Source organism: Sander vitreus, chromosome 1 (genome assembly GCF_031162955.1).
Source record: "Sander vitreus isolate 19-12246 chromosome 1, sanVit1, whole genome shotgun sequence".
NCBI lineage: Eukaryota > Metazoa > Chordata > Actinopteri > Perciformes > Percidae > Sander > Sander vitreus.
In genome coordinates this window covers 11,045,375-11,064,497 of record NC_135855.1, presented here as the reverse complement: position 1 = coordinate 11,064,497, position 19,123 = coordinate 11,045,375, and positions in this window count along the sequence as shown.

Genomic DNA, 19,123 nt, shown 5'->3' with positions numbered 1-19,123 from the left:
TGTCTTTTGTATCCAATCTGCTATATCAGGCTGAGCAGCAAGGGTACCATGTAATTGTACACAGTGGAACAACAGTGCAAAAAGGGCTTCATATTAAAAGCATATAATATAATATAATTATATAATATAATATTTTACAGCTGTAAAAAGATGGCAACTCTTAACTTCAGATCTAAATCATCAGAGGTGTCAGTTCACTGTGTTAGCAATGGCATTATCTCTATGTATACAGTCCAAAACTGCTGGAGGAATAAAAGTGTAGGTGACTGCTCACTGTTCCTAAGTGGATGGACCAATGGCTTACTACTTTCTCAAAATATAAAGATGATGAGAGGATGTCTCTCTGGATTGCCAAAGGATCTGAGTTTAAAAGCAGTTTGAAAGGGGCAGGATGACTTTCTCAACCCGACTCTGAATATTTGTCAACAGATAGTTTAAATAGAAAAGTTGAAGTCTGTCATTCTCCCTCCTTTTATGTTGCTGCCCTCACCTTCTTTGGTGAATGTTTGGCTGAAAATGCTTCTCAACTAATCTACACAAGGCTAATTTACTATGTTCAGTTTACCACTTACAATTCACCACCTCCAACTCCAAGTCACTGTTGTAGTTACAGCAATACTAAATGTTAGAAAGTCTTGATAGTATTCCTCTCATGCAGTTTATGGACAACACAAGTGGACACAATGCTCCAGACTTCAGCTGCAGGATGATGACAATGTGCCATCAGAACGTCACTCAGCATCATTCAACAACTAAAGAGCCAAAGGGAACTTCCAATTGTTTCATTGTTAAGTGTCACGTTGTCAGTTAGCTTCACATGATGGATGGCTGTATTGACAGTGCTGTTCGATTTGGCCCAGCCCGATAGGCAGGAGGACATTTAAAGGTCTACTGTGGCATCCTAAGACCTGAGGCGACAATAAATTTGACACTGCTTGGAAAGCCCGCCTTCGGTGATTTAGCCCCCAGGGCTTATCCGTCAAAACTTCTCTGTTGGCGTATGCAATAACATTAAAGACCTTGGTCTGTATCTCACTTGACAAGGGATTCCTTAGTCTTTTTTTTAAGATTATTTTGTTGGGTATTTTTAGGCCTTTATTTTCACAGGACAGATGAATACATGAAAGGGGAGAAAGAGGGGGAATGACATGCAGCAAAGGCCTGCAGGTTGGAGTCGAACCTGCGGCTGCTGCATCAATGAGTAAACCTCTACATATGCGCGCCTGCTCTACCAACTGAGCTAACCCGGCCGGCTCCTTAGTCTTTTAACAATAACTTTAGTTGGCTGGAAATGGCTGCCCGGAGTAAAAATGTTGTCTCCATTGTAGATATGTGAAAGAAAAAATGTCAAAAGGTTATTTCATCCGTAGTGACGCACTTTCGACACCCAGGCATTATACAACAGTAGCAGCCAAAGATGTCTTAGCAACTTCCCCATTGTCAACAGTGCTGCATTGCATGACTATTTTAATTGGTACATGGAAAACTGTTCAGCACCTTCACCTACTTGTGTTTTGTGATATTATAGAAAACATGTTTTATTTTAAAGATAATTTCTCTTGTTAGCAATCCAAACACTCTCCCACATTTCCACGTTTCCACACAGGAAGTAGTTATAAACATACAGTGCTGGTGCCAGATATACAGTAGATGGCTCTTCTGAATTGCCTTGCCAGATAAATTGAGCATATTTTCCATTCTGATATAACTATAGCTGACACACATACTGCCGGTGTTATGTCTTGGGCATAAACACAATTACACAAACGCTTGCTTTTAGGTACATTTGGCCAGAAACAGAACAAGTTTCGTTTTGAAAATTAAATTTTCCCTGACATCACACCAAGGCGTATATATATATATATATATATATATATATATATATATATTTCACAGTTCCTTTATGTTTTAGTGTAGCACATTAATTTAGAACAGTAAACAGTCAGTTTCACCAGAACTCCTTTAGTAGGTGTCCTACATCACTTTTTTATGGACACCCTGTAGCCAATCAGAATCGAGTATTCACCCAGACCATGGTATAATACCGAATAGTGCAAGTTTATTGTGATCAACAACTCCCCAAAAGTCAACAAATAGTTTGCGGCAACATATTCGTTTCGATTGTACATGGTGGACAAAGAACAAAAATTTATTTATTTTTCGAAAATTAACATTTAAGTATCTAATAATTTAAGCTTCAAAGTAAATGGTGGATCTAAAAAGCTGTCACCATCACATGAAGTCTGTCTCATGCTTTTAGCAGAAGATCCTAAATCACACTTCAACATTTCCTTTCATGACATCTGAGCCATCGCCAGTTCAATTTCTAGTCTGCTTTCATCTGTCAAAGAAGCTCCCCTTCATTGCTTTTCCCTCTCCCTCTCTCCCTCTCCCACCCTTCAACACAACATAGCTGTAACCCCTCAGTCCCTCAACAGGGCTTGTGTTGCTGTCATCCGCTCTAAATGCCTTTCAGAGGTAGAGAGGGGGCTCACTCTGATCCAAGTGCTGCCTGGATCATTAAGGGACCCTGTGGCTCTAGCTTCTGTCAGTGATCATTTCAAATTAGGTCTCCATTTTGCACCACACATACCTTATCCTCCATGGGGGACAGTGGTTCATACTGCAAAATCACTCAGATGGGGAGAGAGCCATTAGGATGAGCGTTCATATGGTAACCTTCGTACCCAGAGAGAAATGGGACACCTTTTTGAGGTAATGAACTCAGATTGACTAATTAGAATGAGCTTTTGGCATTGGGAATTCTGTTGATTTTGTGAGAGCGAAAGCTGGAAGATTGGAGTGTGGGACTAAATGACTCATCAAGACATAATCGCCTCTTCAGGTGAATCCATTTTCAACATCTATTCAAATAATCTCAAGTAAGAGTGTACTCATAAGTGATGCCCTTCCCCGAAAGTGGTCGGTGAGTGAGATAACTTACCCAGAAATCTCAGTGTGTAGTTGCACTGTATGAATACACCGTCAAAACAAAAAGTGCTTACAATTCCAAGTACCTTTCCTTGTGTTTAGAGCATATGTGGTTCTTCTCTCTTACTAAATCGCTATGGCTACATAGAGCGTTTCTATTCTATAATATATTATCTTTCTGCTCTGTAGACAAATACGGATTAATCTAGAGTGCATCTACAATATACTTCTTTGCAAAGTGGGGAATTCAGTACTTTCTAGCTCTTAAAAGGAAGCAGATGGAAGCAATTTTCCTTCTGATGCTGCATCATATTCAGCACTGATTAAATTGTAGTGATTGTGACAGACATAATTCACCTTTGTTGTTTAATGTAATATGTTGTGCATGTATTATGTTGGTTTAGGGATTGCGGTCCCTTTAAGCGTGTGATGACGTCACGTGGGACCTGGGGGTTGGGTTGCTGGGCAGCACCATTTTGTGAATGAATTGTTTTCCCTATATAAATAAATGAGACACGCATTCATGTGCTCAACGTGAGAAGTTGTCTCTGTCAAGATTACTACATTTTCCACAAGATTACCATTGTTTCTATGTTGAGATTTATCAGAGTCAAATTATAGTCATCATAGTTCATGGTCATATAAGGGACAGATGTGATGTGAGAAATACAAGAAATGCTGTATACTGCTCTGTACAATTTGTCGCTAGTTGTCAGCCCTTAAAAGCCCATAACTTCACTCATTGTTGTCGAAAGCTCAATAAGCATTGTGTTTGGTTAGAAGCATCAATAGGTGTAGACCAAGTTTACTTATAGGGGACTAGCAATTTGTCAAGCCTTTAACCAGCACTAAGCACACTCAACACGTGCCGGCAAATTACACAGGCAATGCTCTTTAGCCATATCACTCCCATTTTATCGTCGTTACGTTGGCTTCCTATCAAGTTCAGGATGGATTTTTAAGGTTCTTGTTCTGACATATAGAACTTTGCATGGTCAGGCACCTATATGCACATATCTGACCTGATCCATCCTTATATCACCAGTAGGTCACTTAGGTCTTGAACAGGGATTACTGGTTGTCCCTTGTACTCGACAAATAACAAAAGATGACCGTGCCTTTGAAGTGGTTGCTCCGAAACTGTGGAACGCCCTTCCTATTAACATATGATCTGTGGTATCTGTTGATGCTTTTTAAAAGCAGCTGAAGACTCACCTATTTCTACTGGCCTTTGTCTCATGTTTGCAAGTTAATTTTTATTTTCATTGAAATGGTTGACAGAGGAAATAAAGCATAGAATGACCCCATTCTGGACCTTAACATGCAGTGTTCGAGGGGACGCATGACAGGCTTGTTTGAAACATAGTGCTCCTACAAGCCCTCAAAGGAAAATTCTGCACAGATAGACCCACAGAGCATATAGATTACTAACACGCTTCACTAAAGATAGCGCCAGCAACAGGGCTTTCTTCAGAGACAGCAGCTTAAGGGAAGTCTCGCCGGGTGCATATGGCTCATTGGCAAGTTCCCCGAGCACCACAGAAAGATGCCACTGTGGGACAGATGGGGAAAGAGTCAGCCTTAGTAGCATTGCTCCCTGCACAAACTGTTTCTTAAAAGAGGGTGACTGAACACCGACCTCTCACCAAAATCAACATGATGCACACATGCTATGGTGGAATGTGACATGCATGGCCTTGCATGAAGATATGGACTCAGCCAGTGCAGTCTGGACAAACCAAATATTCACTGATGCTGTGTGCCTTTCAGTTGTCAATAAATAGCAACTACTGTAACAATCGCAGGGGTCACCTAATACTCTAGGGTAATTTAAGGGCGTTAACATTTTACAAACACCAGGAATGTGGATAACTTTGAAATAGTGAATATTCTCTAATGCTCAACTTCCCGGGTCTTTTCATTATTGAAATGGGGGCAAACTGAGAATCCCTGCTGCCAGCTGATGTGAGCCATAATCATGCAGTTCTCTGCCCTCACCAACACACACTTGCCACTCAGCAATGGATTGAAGCGTTGGATGACCTGTGGTACTGCATCCATCCCCAGAAGATTGATGTGGGGTAACTCCTCCGGAGCCATCTTGCCACCCACTGCTCTAATCATGCAAGTGCCTCCCCATCTCAACAGGAATGCATTCATCAGTTCTCCACACACGTAGGTCACTGGAGGACACTCTACCCAGGCCAACTCTGCCCCGTGTCAAAACACAAACATTCTTTCTGTTGTTCAGTCGCTGGATAATCAGTGCACCTCATGTATGCAATATAGAGGTAGTCCCTGAAGTGAAGGGGGAGAGACCAAAAATGTTTAGATCCCGTTTAAGTTGAGGCATGAATTGCACATATGCTGTACGTCAATTTAAAAGATAATTTTACAAGTGAAGAAAGTCACAGTTTGTTGTAGTGCCGCTTAGTTTAGTGTCAAACCGCTCAGTGAAATACATATCTTGTCTCGCACAATTTACTTCATCTTGCTTGATGCTAGGCTTGCTCGCTAGCTAGCTAGCTTAGCTCTGTTCCACAACAAATGTAATGTTTTCTTACCTGATGTTTTTTAGTCAGCAAAGTTTTATCAGCCAAGAAGCAAAAGAACAAGCAAGACCTGTTGCTCGTGTGAGTAACGTTACATCCCGGTATGAAACACACAGGCATTGTAGCTTCAGCCAGATGACTGAAAGGGCTCTTTCTAAATACATATTTTAAGTATGAAGTCTTATACTTCACTTGCAAAATTATCTTTTACATTGACAAACATCGTATGTGTACTTTATTGCTCAATACAAATGGAACCTCTCCCTGTTCACAACCGTACATATTTTTTCTGAAATAAGGTTCTATGGTGGTCCACCGGACTTTGTCTCTCTATACAGCTGCACTTTGCATGCACTTTTTCAAATACCAGAGACAAACACATTGCATCCTGAACTTGCATGGAACACAGACTATTTAATTTGATATGATGGCAGTAATACCAATACAATAGTATGTTTACACAACACATTTATTTCAGGTAATTTGAAAAGGCCTGCTGACATGTTCATAATGATCATCTTTATATTTTTGCATGAAGAAAAACCAAAAACTATATCCTTACTAAAGCCTATGGGCAATGCTGCCATTTTCTTATGGAGACTGGCAGAGTGAAAAGTAATGAATGACAAGCAGATTGAATTAGAATGATTAATTATTTTAAGTGTGGAAAAATTAAACCTAACACACGTGGTTTTAACATTCTGCCAAGAAATAATGCCAAATAAATGAGAATGAAGCAGGCTTGGTTCTAGCTGCAATGGAAGATTGAAGAAGCCAGTCTTTGTCCAAGACCTTGGCTCAGGTTTTATCAAATTGAGAGTCGACGTACACATCAATTATAAAAGCTAATTACATTGATTGAAGAGTCAAAGGAATAGGATGTGGAAAGAGCTGGAGGTGTAAAGCAAGCCTGGATGAGTGATAGTATGAATGTGTTTAGAGTACAAAAGTCTACTAAGGAATTGTGAAATCACATGAAAGTCTGCCCAGCAAGAGACAGATTGAACTCCTGCTTTTTATACTTGAAGCCACTCCCACCTCACATGTGTCGCCAGTTGCACTGATGAGCCACCCAGTCGACCCACATCACACTTAGCTGTTTTACTAGCTTTGTTAGGCATTTAGATGTATTGTTTGTAATCTCTGCAAACAAAACCCTACAAATACATTGTAGTGTTAAGACAGAAGAGAATATTTGTGTTCTATTTAGGATTTTCATATTTACAATAGTATGTGAGCTATAGGCTAGAGAAATTAGCTATCATTTTTGTACTTTCTACTACCAGCTCTCTGGTTCTGCATTCTCCGGATGATGGGGGACTGATGGAGGGCTTGGTGTGCACAGACGGAAGTGGTTTCTTGTGGTCTAAATTCTTTTGTTTATATGTTTGGTAAGACTAGTGGGTATTTTCTGTTGGGATTATTTGGTTAGTTTGGTATCATTTTGATAGAATTGGACCCAGTTGGTGGTTTTACTTGGCATTGTGCTTCTTTGTGTCTGCTCTGCATGTATGCAACCAGTAAAGCAGTAAAACCATGCTGTTTAAAGCAAATAAAGCACACTAATTGTGCAATTTGGTTCTGAATGGTTAGATCTTTATTGAGGTTTTTTTTTTTTTTAAAGGGAAACCTTATTGAAATGAAAGAAATACTTGTAGACTGGCAATGGCCACAATCACACAGCTGTCACTGCAATTTCAGGACACATCCCAGTCCCTTCTTTTTCATTTTACAAGTCATATGCAGCCAAATCAGGATTTTACCATAGTGATTAAAATGAATCACTAAAGTAATCTCCTGCTATGTGTACTCTGTGAGATTAGAGTGGATTATATTGGATTATGTCCATTGACCTGATTTACTGACTGACTGCCTCTTGTTACCAAATCAGACTCGTAAATCTGATCTTCAGCAGTTGAATTTAGAGCTGCAGAGAAACTGTGACAAGCAGCGAGAATCAAGCACCTTACACCCTACTAGTTTTTAATTCAGTGCATGTACAGATTACACATTGGAAGGTTTAGATTGATTCATTTCTGGCTGAACTTTAAAATAAATAAATAAATGGAAGAAAAAACTCTCCTAATCACATATATCACATAGTAAACATAGAAATTGCCCCTTTCAGCACACTGAGATTTATTCAATTTGTAACTTCTAAGATCTGTGTCACAGTGAATAGTGCCAAAAACGAGAGGTCAGACTCCTCTCCTGATATATGGAGGCATAAATAGTAAAAAGGAACAATAGTATACATATCTAAAGTACTTAAGCAAGTACATTTTGTGATGCTTTAACAGTAAGGTTAATATTCCTAACACATGAGTAAGCTATTTTCTATATTTCAGGACACTTGCCTGACATCCAGTGCGTGGCTCATGCACCAGAGGTCCCTCACGTTCCGCTCTCTGTGTGTTGCCGTTCTCAAAATCCCTACGCTTCGGGAAACAACAAACTTCGAGCTAGCAAGCTACACGCTGAAAATGACTAGTAAGTGAAGAAAATTTGAATCGGATGGCGAAGTAAACACGGCGAGACACTGGTAAGAACAATATGACGTTTAACAATGTATCCAGCTAATTTAAATAGCTAACGTTACTGTATTGTGTAAACATTTAACTTCATTTAATATTGTATGTGGCGTTTTAATTTGCGCGGTGCAAATGTTCCACCAAAACAAGTTCCTTCTCGAGACTATTTTGCAGAGCCACCGTCACTGCGTCCAGAAATTAGCTTGCACACAACCCAGTTTTTTTCTCCTAGCCCAGAATGTATCTGTGGTGTAGCCAGACCTTACTCCACAGCGCTGTGGAGATAGGTCTGGCAATGGGAGACTATTTACAAAGAATTATATCATCAACAGAAATTTACGAACCACTTACTGTCCTGTTTGTCCATATGTTCAGTATACTCCAAACACTTTTTTTACATGGCAGTAGATGTTCACAATTATTAAATACCGTGCAGTAGATGTTTACAGTTGCTGCTTCTGACTAACAACAGTAAGCAGTGTGTTTCTTACAATAGAAAGGTAGAAAGATATTACTTCATCCAGTTTAGACCTGATACAGTAAATCCACTATCCTTCCCCTCCACCAAGGACAAATTGTTTTTCCTTTCTGTTGTAGCTCTACGGCCTCCAACCCACCTCATTTTAATTGCTCAGCAGCTTTATCATAATATTTAGAGGTTACAGTTAACAAGATGGCCAATTAATCCAGAATACTAATTAGGCAGTAATTAAGTGTCACAGAGACAGCAATAACTGCTGGTTGATCCACAAACAATGACAGGGCAGTAAAAGTGACATTGGCCCAAATTAGCCCCCTGATTTAAATAGGTTGGAGGCTACATTGTAGGAAATAACACCGGGATTAGAATAATGTCAAGGACGTTTTCATCCGTCAACATCCAGTTCATCTGTTGACTTTTCTTCTAAAGCGAATCCATTTTCTGTGCTCCACTGAGATACAGCAGCATCTATCTAAGTGATTACATCTATACAAACATTTTTGAGTTTGCAAAGCTGAATTGAACTGAATGGCCCCATTGTTAATGAATACTTTCAATAATATTTACTAATTTGTGAGCATTTATCAGAGTCCATGAGTCACCAAAATATGACAATACTCCACAGTGACACATGGGAAAAAACTAATTGCTAAAAAAGATGAATTTGTTCAAAAACAGCCAGGGGACTGAAGGTTATTGGCAATTAAAATGTACCCAACACATTGTCATAATAGCTTACAAAGTATACTGTTAGATGGATATTGCTTTAAACAATTGTACATATTTTAATTTTGTCAACAAAAATAATTGTTATCTCAGCTCCTTCAATTGTATCCTCACAAGAAAAGATGTAGAAGCAGGTATTAATACCTTGAAAGCAACATCAATATTGAATCCACACAGTACAAGTAAGTGTTTCTCTTTGTGTTTGACAGAGACACAGGAGACGTCAATAGCTTTTCATTTTGTTGTTTTAACACGACAGCCTGGCTTGCATTGCAAAGTAGAGTTTGTTAATGCAATCATCTCAGCTTCATTACAAGAGCAGGTAACAATTTCAATTGTCGGCTATAGTGGTTTTCCAAGAGCATGAACAGCAAGGAGTAATAAAACACTGGACCATTTTTGATCAATTTCACTGTGTTCCTCTCTTTTCTATTCTGATCATGCAGCTGTCTCGATGGTTGTAACATACTGAGGAGAAAACAGAGCAGAAAAAACATACTGTATCTAAAGGTGGAACCAATATGTGAATGGACAGTTCAGAGACTGTCTCTGCTCGATTAACTGCGAGACCCACAGATTTGTGATGGGACATTGAAGCTGTAGTAAAGTAATATTTCCCTTTTTTTCTAAATAAAGGCAGGTGTTACTTTATAGAAACACTGTAAAACATGTTAGCAAGAATAAAAAAAAAAAAAAATATTCCATTATTTTTATATATTTCATTATTTTTAATATGTTTCCTCTTTTTCTCTATACTTTAGAACAGAGATCTTTAACAGGGGGTCCGGGACCCCTATTGGGTCCTCAGAGTTACTGCAGGGGGGCCACCAAATTATGAATTCAAATAAAATTAAGTTTTTTTTCAAAATTAAAAATGTCAACATGAATCCAACATATTATTAGCAAATATAAATAATATTTGTGAAAAAAACATTGATGATAGGCTTACTGACCTATAGGTAAGGTAGTCACTAAGGTATATCATTCCACAGATACAGCATATCCTAAGGATTCACTATGCCACATGTATGTTTAACATTAAAACATGATTTATAAAATCATGCAAACAATTATTATTTTAATAGCATAGTAATCTATGCACTAAAAAGGCTTTAGGCCGCCCTACATATTTATTATGTTATTGTAGGCCCAGTTTAATATGCAACTTAATGTTTTACAATACAGGTATATGTAGAATATTGCTCTGTCTCTCTTACAGTTAAGGGGTCCCAATAGCCCAAGTACTGTCAATTGTCACTGTTAACTATAGTGTTGGCTTGAGGAGAGCTGCAGACAGACAGATTATGTGTCTGTCCTCTGGTTTTGTCAGCTGCTTCATTTCATCTGCCAGCAAGGAGCTTCACTAGGCTTCAATAGGAATTGTCAGTGCAGAAACAAGGATATAATTCCCCTCTGGCTTCCCACCCACAAACATTTGTATTGATTGGCATGCATGGCTAACCAGTCCACCAACCCACCACGAACTTTGTAGGTGAGAATTGTGTTTGCCACCAGTGCACAACTAATTTTATGATAGTTTGTGGAAACTGTCCTCCCCCTGAAAACTGCTCCCGTAAATCGTTTGTTCAAGCAGCAATTATGACTCATATTTACTTTTACAGTGGTGGCGCGCTTTAGTGGGAGCAAAGCACAAAGTAAGGTGACAAAGTATACAAGTGCAAAATTCTGGATGCAGGTTGGGATGGTGGATGGGTCAAACAAACACAGGACTTTCACCCAGGAGATCAGGGTTTGTGTCCTGTTTTTTCTTTACAAGACAAATGGAAACAAGTTACCAAACTGCGACCGTTTCACGTTAACGACATAGTTAGTAACCACCGGGCCATGTTACAGAAAGTATGAAAAATAATACAACCAGAAGCATAATCAAATTACCAAAGTCATTTCTACTCATAATACCAGACCTAGTAAAATGCTACATGCATGAGTTTGCTTGCGCTTTAAATACACAGACCGTCATGATTTATTCACACAAAATTACATACACTTACACATGGAGAGCCTCCTCTCAAGCCAATCTGTTGATACAACTGGACAACTCTCCAGCTCTCCTGTACTTTCATGGGATTTACTGTCTACCTGTAATCCTGTAAATGTAGCCACTCTCTGTTTCAAGCAGACATGTTTTAGATATGTATAGTTTATATGTGTATATATACACACGTTAAACTCTCTGCCCATGACGTCATGAAACTTGAGTTATTTCTGTAGAAGTGTATTTTGTATCCAGTCAAATTTGATAGTCAGGATATTAAAACAATAAATGTTTTGTTCAACAAAAAAAAAATCTGTGTCAAAGCTATACCATTTCAGTTGAGAACCAGTAACTCCGTTATTATTTATAAGCACAAGCACCAGTAGTTGCAGTATATTATCATTTTGATCATATGATATCCTCATTGAAAAGTAACAGTATTACCTCTAAGATATTCCCCTAACCCTATATGTAGTGACTTCAGAAACTTCAAGAGCCTTGTTAACCATCAGATTTTATTATAATGTTTTGGCATACTGTATTTTGCCTATAATGACCACTTACTTACTTACTTACTTTGTATTCAACCCCCCGAGCCAGTACTTCTTCTTGCTTATAATTTTAAATCTCAACAGATGATTCAAGCTATGCTCAAGCGTGTTGAAATGAATTCTGGATGCACCTTGCCAGTTATTCAATTCCAAGTTTTATTGACGAAAAGATGGACTGAATGTGTATTGACTTAGAACAGTTCAGCTTAGTTTGCAAATTAAATATCCAATATGGCATTATGGCGCATTCAGTGAAGTTCTGCGATTAAAAAAATCCATTTTCCATTTTCAGGCTTTAACACCAAAAAAATGTGCGGGGGGAAAAAAACACAAGGGGAGGATGAATACTTTCTGAAAGGTAATGTGTGACATTTAAAGATGGAAGGGTGACTTTTTGAATAATGGAACAGAGCACAATTTTTATCTACCTTATAATTGCTATGCGGTTATTAAACTGAGAGCACAGCATGGAATCAAAAAGGTTTTGATTCTTTTCAGTGAGACCAAGGCTGAATTTTGATATGACAGAATGGTCCTTATGTGACACAATAATTGGGTTTTTCTACCATTAATTTAGGCATTTATTTCTGAATGGATGGCACTACACTCTCGCCACCAAAGGTAAGTTAAGTAATAAAAGTCATCAATCTAGCTATAAATTGGGAAATCTCTATGTGTTCCCGAGTCCCACACATGCGCAGTAGAGCAGCAGGGGTGGGGAGTTGCTACATTGCTACAAGGCTCATTGATTGCGGTTCAACGGCTACCGGTGTCATCCCAATAATCGATCATCCGTCAAAAACTGATTGCTGTTTACCCTACATGCACATGATGAAACATGTTAGATGAACGTCCAGGCTCTTGGCCTCTCCAGCACGTTGTTTTGTTGGCGGCGGCAAGCGCTGCAGCGAACGTTTTTGCGTCTCCGCGAGCTGCAAGCGAATGTGTCAAGCCAGGTAGGTAATCACATACAGGAAGGTCACAAGTGCTGCTGGATACTTTACAAAAAGAAACAAATTTCGAAAATAAAACACACAGATTTTGGCTGTCTTGACTTCTCAGCTGTGTGGCGATCAGGCTGTTGGACGGACAGACAGAGTGACAAGTAAGTTAAAGTAAGTAAGTAAATGATTTCAGAGTACAATGGTTCTTGAGAAAGTGACAAGCAGCAATACAGGAGGCCAAGCAATCAGCCCATTCACAAACAGGCATGTTTTGAACGGGCTCTGCACTAGTTAGTTTTAATGTCAGATAGTCTGGCGCCTGTCCTTTTTGTACTTCTGGTGTGTGACTAAACCTCATTGCTTTTGTTGGAGCTTAATTTCTTTTTCTGTGCAGTGTTTGTTGAGAGGGGGTAGTATGAGGAAAAGGGAGAAGAGATTGTTATTCATACAGATTAGATGCTGCTAGTCTATGGTAAATCAGACTTACTGCTGTACGAAATGGAGAAAGACAGGAAGTGCAATGTCCACTCCTCCCACCTGGCCACAGCATCTGTTTCTGAACAGCATTCTGCCAGCTCACCAAACATGAAGCATGTGTGAGGCCTTATCTGTTCGCCTCTGATGGGCTGCCAGAATTCAGGGCTAAGGGGACAGCCAGGCAGCCGTGCATCGCCTCTCTCCCTCACCCAGCCCTTAGACTTCACCAGAGCTACTGGCGAGCCACTGATGTGAGCAACAATTTCCTGTCTGGACTCTCTCTCTCTCACACTCACACACACACACACACACACACACAAGCAGACAAAGCAGACATATGCAGTACGAAAAAGTGTGCAGTAACTGAGGTATGTATAAAACATGGGCTTGCACATGTGCAAACGCACATTATTTTTTTTTATCTCCAAAGGCCTTGTTGGTAGCTTGCCAGGCCAGCAGCAATCTCTTACAGAGGAGCACACAAGATTTTCTGAGATGAGCCACGTTCTACCAGCTCCACTGCATTACCATGCAAACACAGCTCCCTCCCCTTGATATCTTCTCCATTTTCAACATGCCCCCCGACTCCCTCTTTTCTATCAGTACAATATTCCCTGTAATTCCCTGCCTTCCTCTTTCACTCCCTTCTTCCATCCCAGCACTGTCACTATCATCCCCTGGTCAATTTCCAACATGCCACACAGGGCTGTGATTGGGGGTGGTGTGGTCGACAGTTGAGGCAATGTGTAAATTGGCTGATGCTGCAAGGGCTCGTCCGAAACCGCCAGTGGCTCTTTAAGCTGTCAGGCCGTACTTTATATAGTTTCCTTCTGTTTATGGCCCCTGTCCCATCACAGTAGAAGTCATGTGCATGTATCAAACTTGTTCAGTGGGTAGTGAACTGCTCCAGGAGTCAGACATATTCTACATTGTCCAAGTGCCAAAGTCGTTCCAGTTCACCGAAAGTTCAGCTGCCTAGAAGACTCCCACACTGCACTGTAAAAAAACAGTGAGCAGCGTTGTTATCTCTTCTCACAGACCGGAAACAGCATTGCTACGCTTTTATTTCTCCACTTGAGAGTGAAATTACAGAACAATACAATATGTTATTAACAGTTTAACAACATTAACAGTTACATTATTTATTGTTCACAAAGTATAATGCTATATCTAACTCCAGATGGTTTATTTATATTTGGAGATGTTCACATATATGGTCAAGGGGTCAATTTAAAAAAGAGATATTCATATTTACCTTTTTTTGAATGGATCAGATGGCTATATGTATATGTTCCGAAAAATAAACATAATGTTTTGTTATACAATATGTGCACGTTATTAGGCCACAGTAAAATGAACCATACATGGATTAACCATGTTGCAAGAAAATTGCATAACATTTCAGCAACTGCATTTGTCAGCATGAATGATTTCTTTCATTTATCTTGATGAAGTCTGCTGTGCAAACATAGCGGTGAGATTACCAGTTACAGCAACATGGACCAAAGCACTGTCTGTTGCCATAGTCTAACACGGTATGTACAGCAAGTTTATTTGAGGTATTAAAACTTGTATTAAAAATGTAATTAGTTTTGGTCGGCTGGTATCAATGTGACTCAGACAAACAGTTCAGAGAGGATGCTGAGTTCAGTAGACTCAAGAGAAAACCACAAATTAACAAAATAATACATGGATTTACCTAACAGGTAAAATAACAGAGCTATTTAAATTATTTTACAATTGCAAGGCTGACCTACTTATCATTAGTAACTGAGTGTTCTTAGCAACAACAAGGCTCATTGACTCTTAGGCATGACATCTACTCGTGACCTACTCATGACCAAAACACAGTCAGCAATTAGCTTATTAAAGTGTTATGCAACTATGAGCTCCAAGGCATCTAATGCAATGTGAGGAACAGTTTCCAAGCCAACAGGGCATAACACTTCAACATTATAAAAGCAATCGCAACTCTTCCCCAGATATTCAGAATTCCTCGTATTCAAGGCGGTCATATTGAAACACATAACAAAAATACCAGTGTTGTAATGTAACAAAGTACAAATACTTGTACTTAAGTAGAATTTTCACATATCTGTACTTTACTTCATTATGTATATTTCTTGAAACTTTTACTCCACTATATTTCCTAAATAAAATGTATACTTTTTTACATTTACATTTAGCATCTTAGTTACTGGTGACTACAAAATAAAATCAGAAGAAATTTGTTACACTGGAAAAAAAGCAGTTTTGCGAATCATTGCTGCTAAATCGCCAAAATAATGCACCCTCCATTCCAGTTGGTGACCTAATGCCTATTTGTTGCCAAGCGACAAAAAAAAAAAACATAGGCCAAAACTAAAGAAGAAGAGGACGAAGCATAATAACTAATAGTGCACCTGGTGCAGGCTCTGCCACCATGGTAATAGACGATGAACACTCACTCACACAGTGGTGATGAAGATAACGTTATACACCTTTGGCCATAAAGTTCATAATCAGAAAATGACTTACTTACTTAAGTACAGTAAATAGCAGATACTTTAAGACTTTTACTCAAGTAATATTCTAAAAGGACACTTCTACTAAAGTCATTTTCTCGTAAGATACTTGTACTTTTACTCAAGTATTGCTTCCAAGTACTTTATACGAGACTGCAAAATACAAATAGCCTAGGTGCAGAGCTCTTGGCTATTAGAGTAAGAACCAGTTATAAACAAAATGGTCTTTTTATTTAACTTGCAGAGTAAATCAGCCTACACTGATAACTTACATTGCCATAACGCACACACAAAGAAAGAATATACACCTAAAATGGTGATGTCATCAGTTGTTAAACAATAGCTTGGCATGAACAGGAGCATTGTCTCAACGATACCATTAATATAATATCTGTTTTTTATCTCTCTGGTCTAGACAACGTGAGAATGTTGATTATGGTGTTGATGATGATGAACATCATTATCATCATTATGGTTATCATCATTATTTAGGATATTATTCACCGTATGGTGGCAATGTGCTGTCTATAAGTACTAAGCCTTATGGGTATATGTAGGTAAGTGTATGCATGTATATGCAAACACACTGTTTGTATGCATGTATGTAGAAAGTTATTTGGGTAAGTGTATATCTTCTTTGGATTTTTTGTATCATTTATTTTTATCTTTCTTGTCTTGTAAATTTTTCCTTGCCATATTGTTTGTCACTCTTAAAAAATGTGAGAAGGGAGGGCTTTATATAAGCTGAAGCTTCTGACCCTACCCTTTGGTTACAACCAATAAATTCATTCATTCATTCACCCAAAGAAGGCATTTGGCAGTAGCTTGAGTTACTGTTGGCAATACATTCCATTCTGTAAAAACTCTGAACAAAACCTCTCAACGTTTTCAATCAGTGTCATTAATATGTATCATGAATGGTAAAGATGTTTTCCTTTCTGAAGATTTATCTGCGTGAACCAATCTTGAACCAATCCTCCTATCCTTTGGAGACTCTTTGTTATCTTCTCTCACGTCATCTAAGAGAATGGAACGGAAAATTGGAATGGAAATTTATATATTCTTGTGTCTCATTAAACCTTTAGAACATTGTCATGCGTCGTGTATGTTTGTTTTTGAGATCTCCTAACTGCTTTCAGAGTCAACTCACAGATGTCAAGCCAGTAGATGATAGGATACGGACAAAAAACAATTGTGATCGAGTTGTTTCCGAACAGTTACTATTAACATGTCTGCTGCAACCTGTTGTTGATCTAACATCACTACCATGCACAACCTCCAGATCATGTCGCAGGTCATTGACTCTTCAGTGTCCCAATAGGCATGATTCTCTGAAACAGCGGCGTTCAGTATAAAAAAAAAAGCTCAGTGTCTGTGGAGTAGAAGGAACAAAAATGGTGGACACACTGTTGAGGACATGGAAATGCAGCGAGGCAAAACATGAAGCACACAAGCTTCATGTCACAGTTGGCTTGTTTTCCGCTGGCCACCAAGGTGCTGCTTAGCATAGCTTCAGAAATAGCCAGTGCTGTGCTCTGGCAAACATAATCTTGTTGAACAAGCAAGTAAGGACAGGAAGCACAATGACTCAATGATTCTGGGATGTAACTTCAAATAATCTTCTTTAATGTCCAGCTCAATAAACAATACCGGTAAAAGAATCCTGAGTATAACATTGGCAATAGTAGGCTACATTATATACCTTCACCTTGCATGATAACTAATGTCTTTTATCACGTAAAATATTCATGAAATGTTAAAGTTTATATCAAAATTAGTACACATCGCCATTTATATTTTGCATATACTGTATAACTACTATCCTCTAAATTTTTAAAGCTGCATGGACTGATTTTTCTGAATGTATTAATTAAGCAAGTCACTGTCACGGTTGTGTGTATTTTGTGTTTGGGTGTTTCTCCCCTCTCTTTTTTGTTCTTTCTCTCCTGGCAGGGCTGGTGCAGTTGAGGGCGGGGCTGGCTGATCGGGCTTCGCTACAAGGCACACCTGCTCCTCATCTCGTTGATTGATCACCACATTTAAGCCCTTGTCCGCTCTGTGCCAGATTATTCCGTTGCAAGCGGTACGGTGTGTGGCTCAGTTTTTACTTGTGTCTTAGCCCTGACCTCTCAGACTGTCGTTGTGGCAGTTTTGGGATTTTGAACTTACCTGTTGTTTTTTTTCCTTGTGCTCAGTGTCCAGCTTCTGTGGATCTCCAGCTCGGATTGTTTCTGCCTTCTGCCGACTGTAGCCTCCTGTTCCCTGCCAGTACTAGTACTAACAGTCACGATGTCATGGTTGAAGTGTTAACAAGCAATTGTTTTCTAAAGACGGGTTCATGCAAGTCAGAGTTTACGTTTTTTATTACAGTTGTGTGTTAGCTGCCACACAAACCCAAAAAAACAGATAATAGTTGTATTGTAGCTAGCTTCATTTTTATGTTTTTATGGCCAGTGCATTGGCTGCTTATGGGGAATAAATAGACTGGTCAAATTTGCACGAATAAAGCAGAAAAAACAGTGCGTGGGTTTTAATTTAAATATACCTGTACGTACAACAGAGCAACATGGACCTCCTAATTAGATGTATCTTTCTAGCCAACAGGTAAATATGAATCTGACATTTTAGCTTAGTTTTGTTTCCACAATTGAGGAAAATATCTGGGTGTTTTAAGTGAATGGATACTTTCATAACAAGTCTTTGTTTACTCCAAAACTGTATTTTATGTTGCACAAGCATGGACATAGCTTGACCATATACTGTGTTCCTGGATTAACACTAAATAGTGAGGTGAAAAATCATTACAAACGATACAATACAATAAATACAGTTGGTTTAGCTTTAGAAACAGTTAAAAAGCCTATTTAAAAAAATGTAAGGACCAATATTTAAGTACAATTAATCCATTAGTGGACAGTGTAATTAGTGAAATGTGGTCAAACACTACAATGGCTAAACAACAAATGAACATGAGCTGTATGATTTTCTGTTTAATGTATTCATAGTTAGATTAACTTCTATAGTCTAACAGGTATCTTTGTCAGTTATATTATTATATAGTTACATATTTACAAGCGCTTTCAATATGCCTCAGCCTATCAGAGGTGAGAAGAGGATCCATTTTTGTTAATGTTGATTTAAGTAACAGCAATCTTGGAGTCAGCCAAGGCAATCTGTTACTCCAGTCTGAGCCAGTGAGCACTCACAGTCAGAATAACAACTCAACTTGTTAAAGCATCAGATAGAAAATGACTGTGTATACGCAACTGTGTGCCTGTTGTATCTGATACACCTGTGCATTCACAGCAAATAAATAATAAATGAGCAGGAACATGCACACATACACACACACACACACACACACACACACACACACACACAGTAAAGCACAAATGTGCAAAAAAACTACCCACAGAGATATATTCACAAA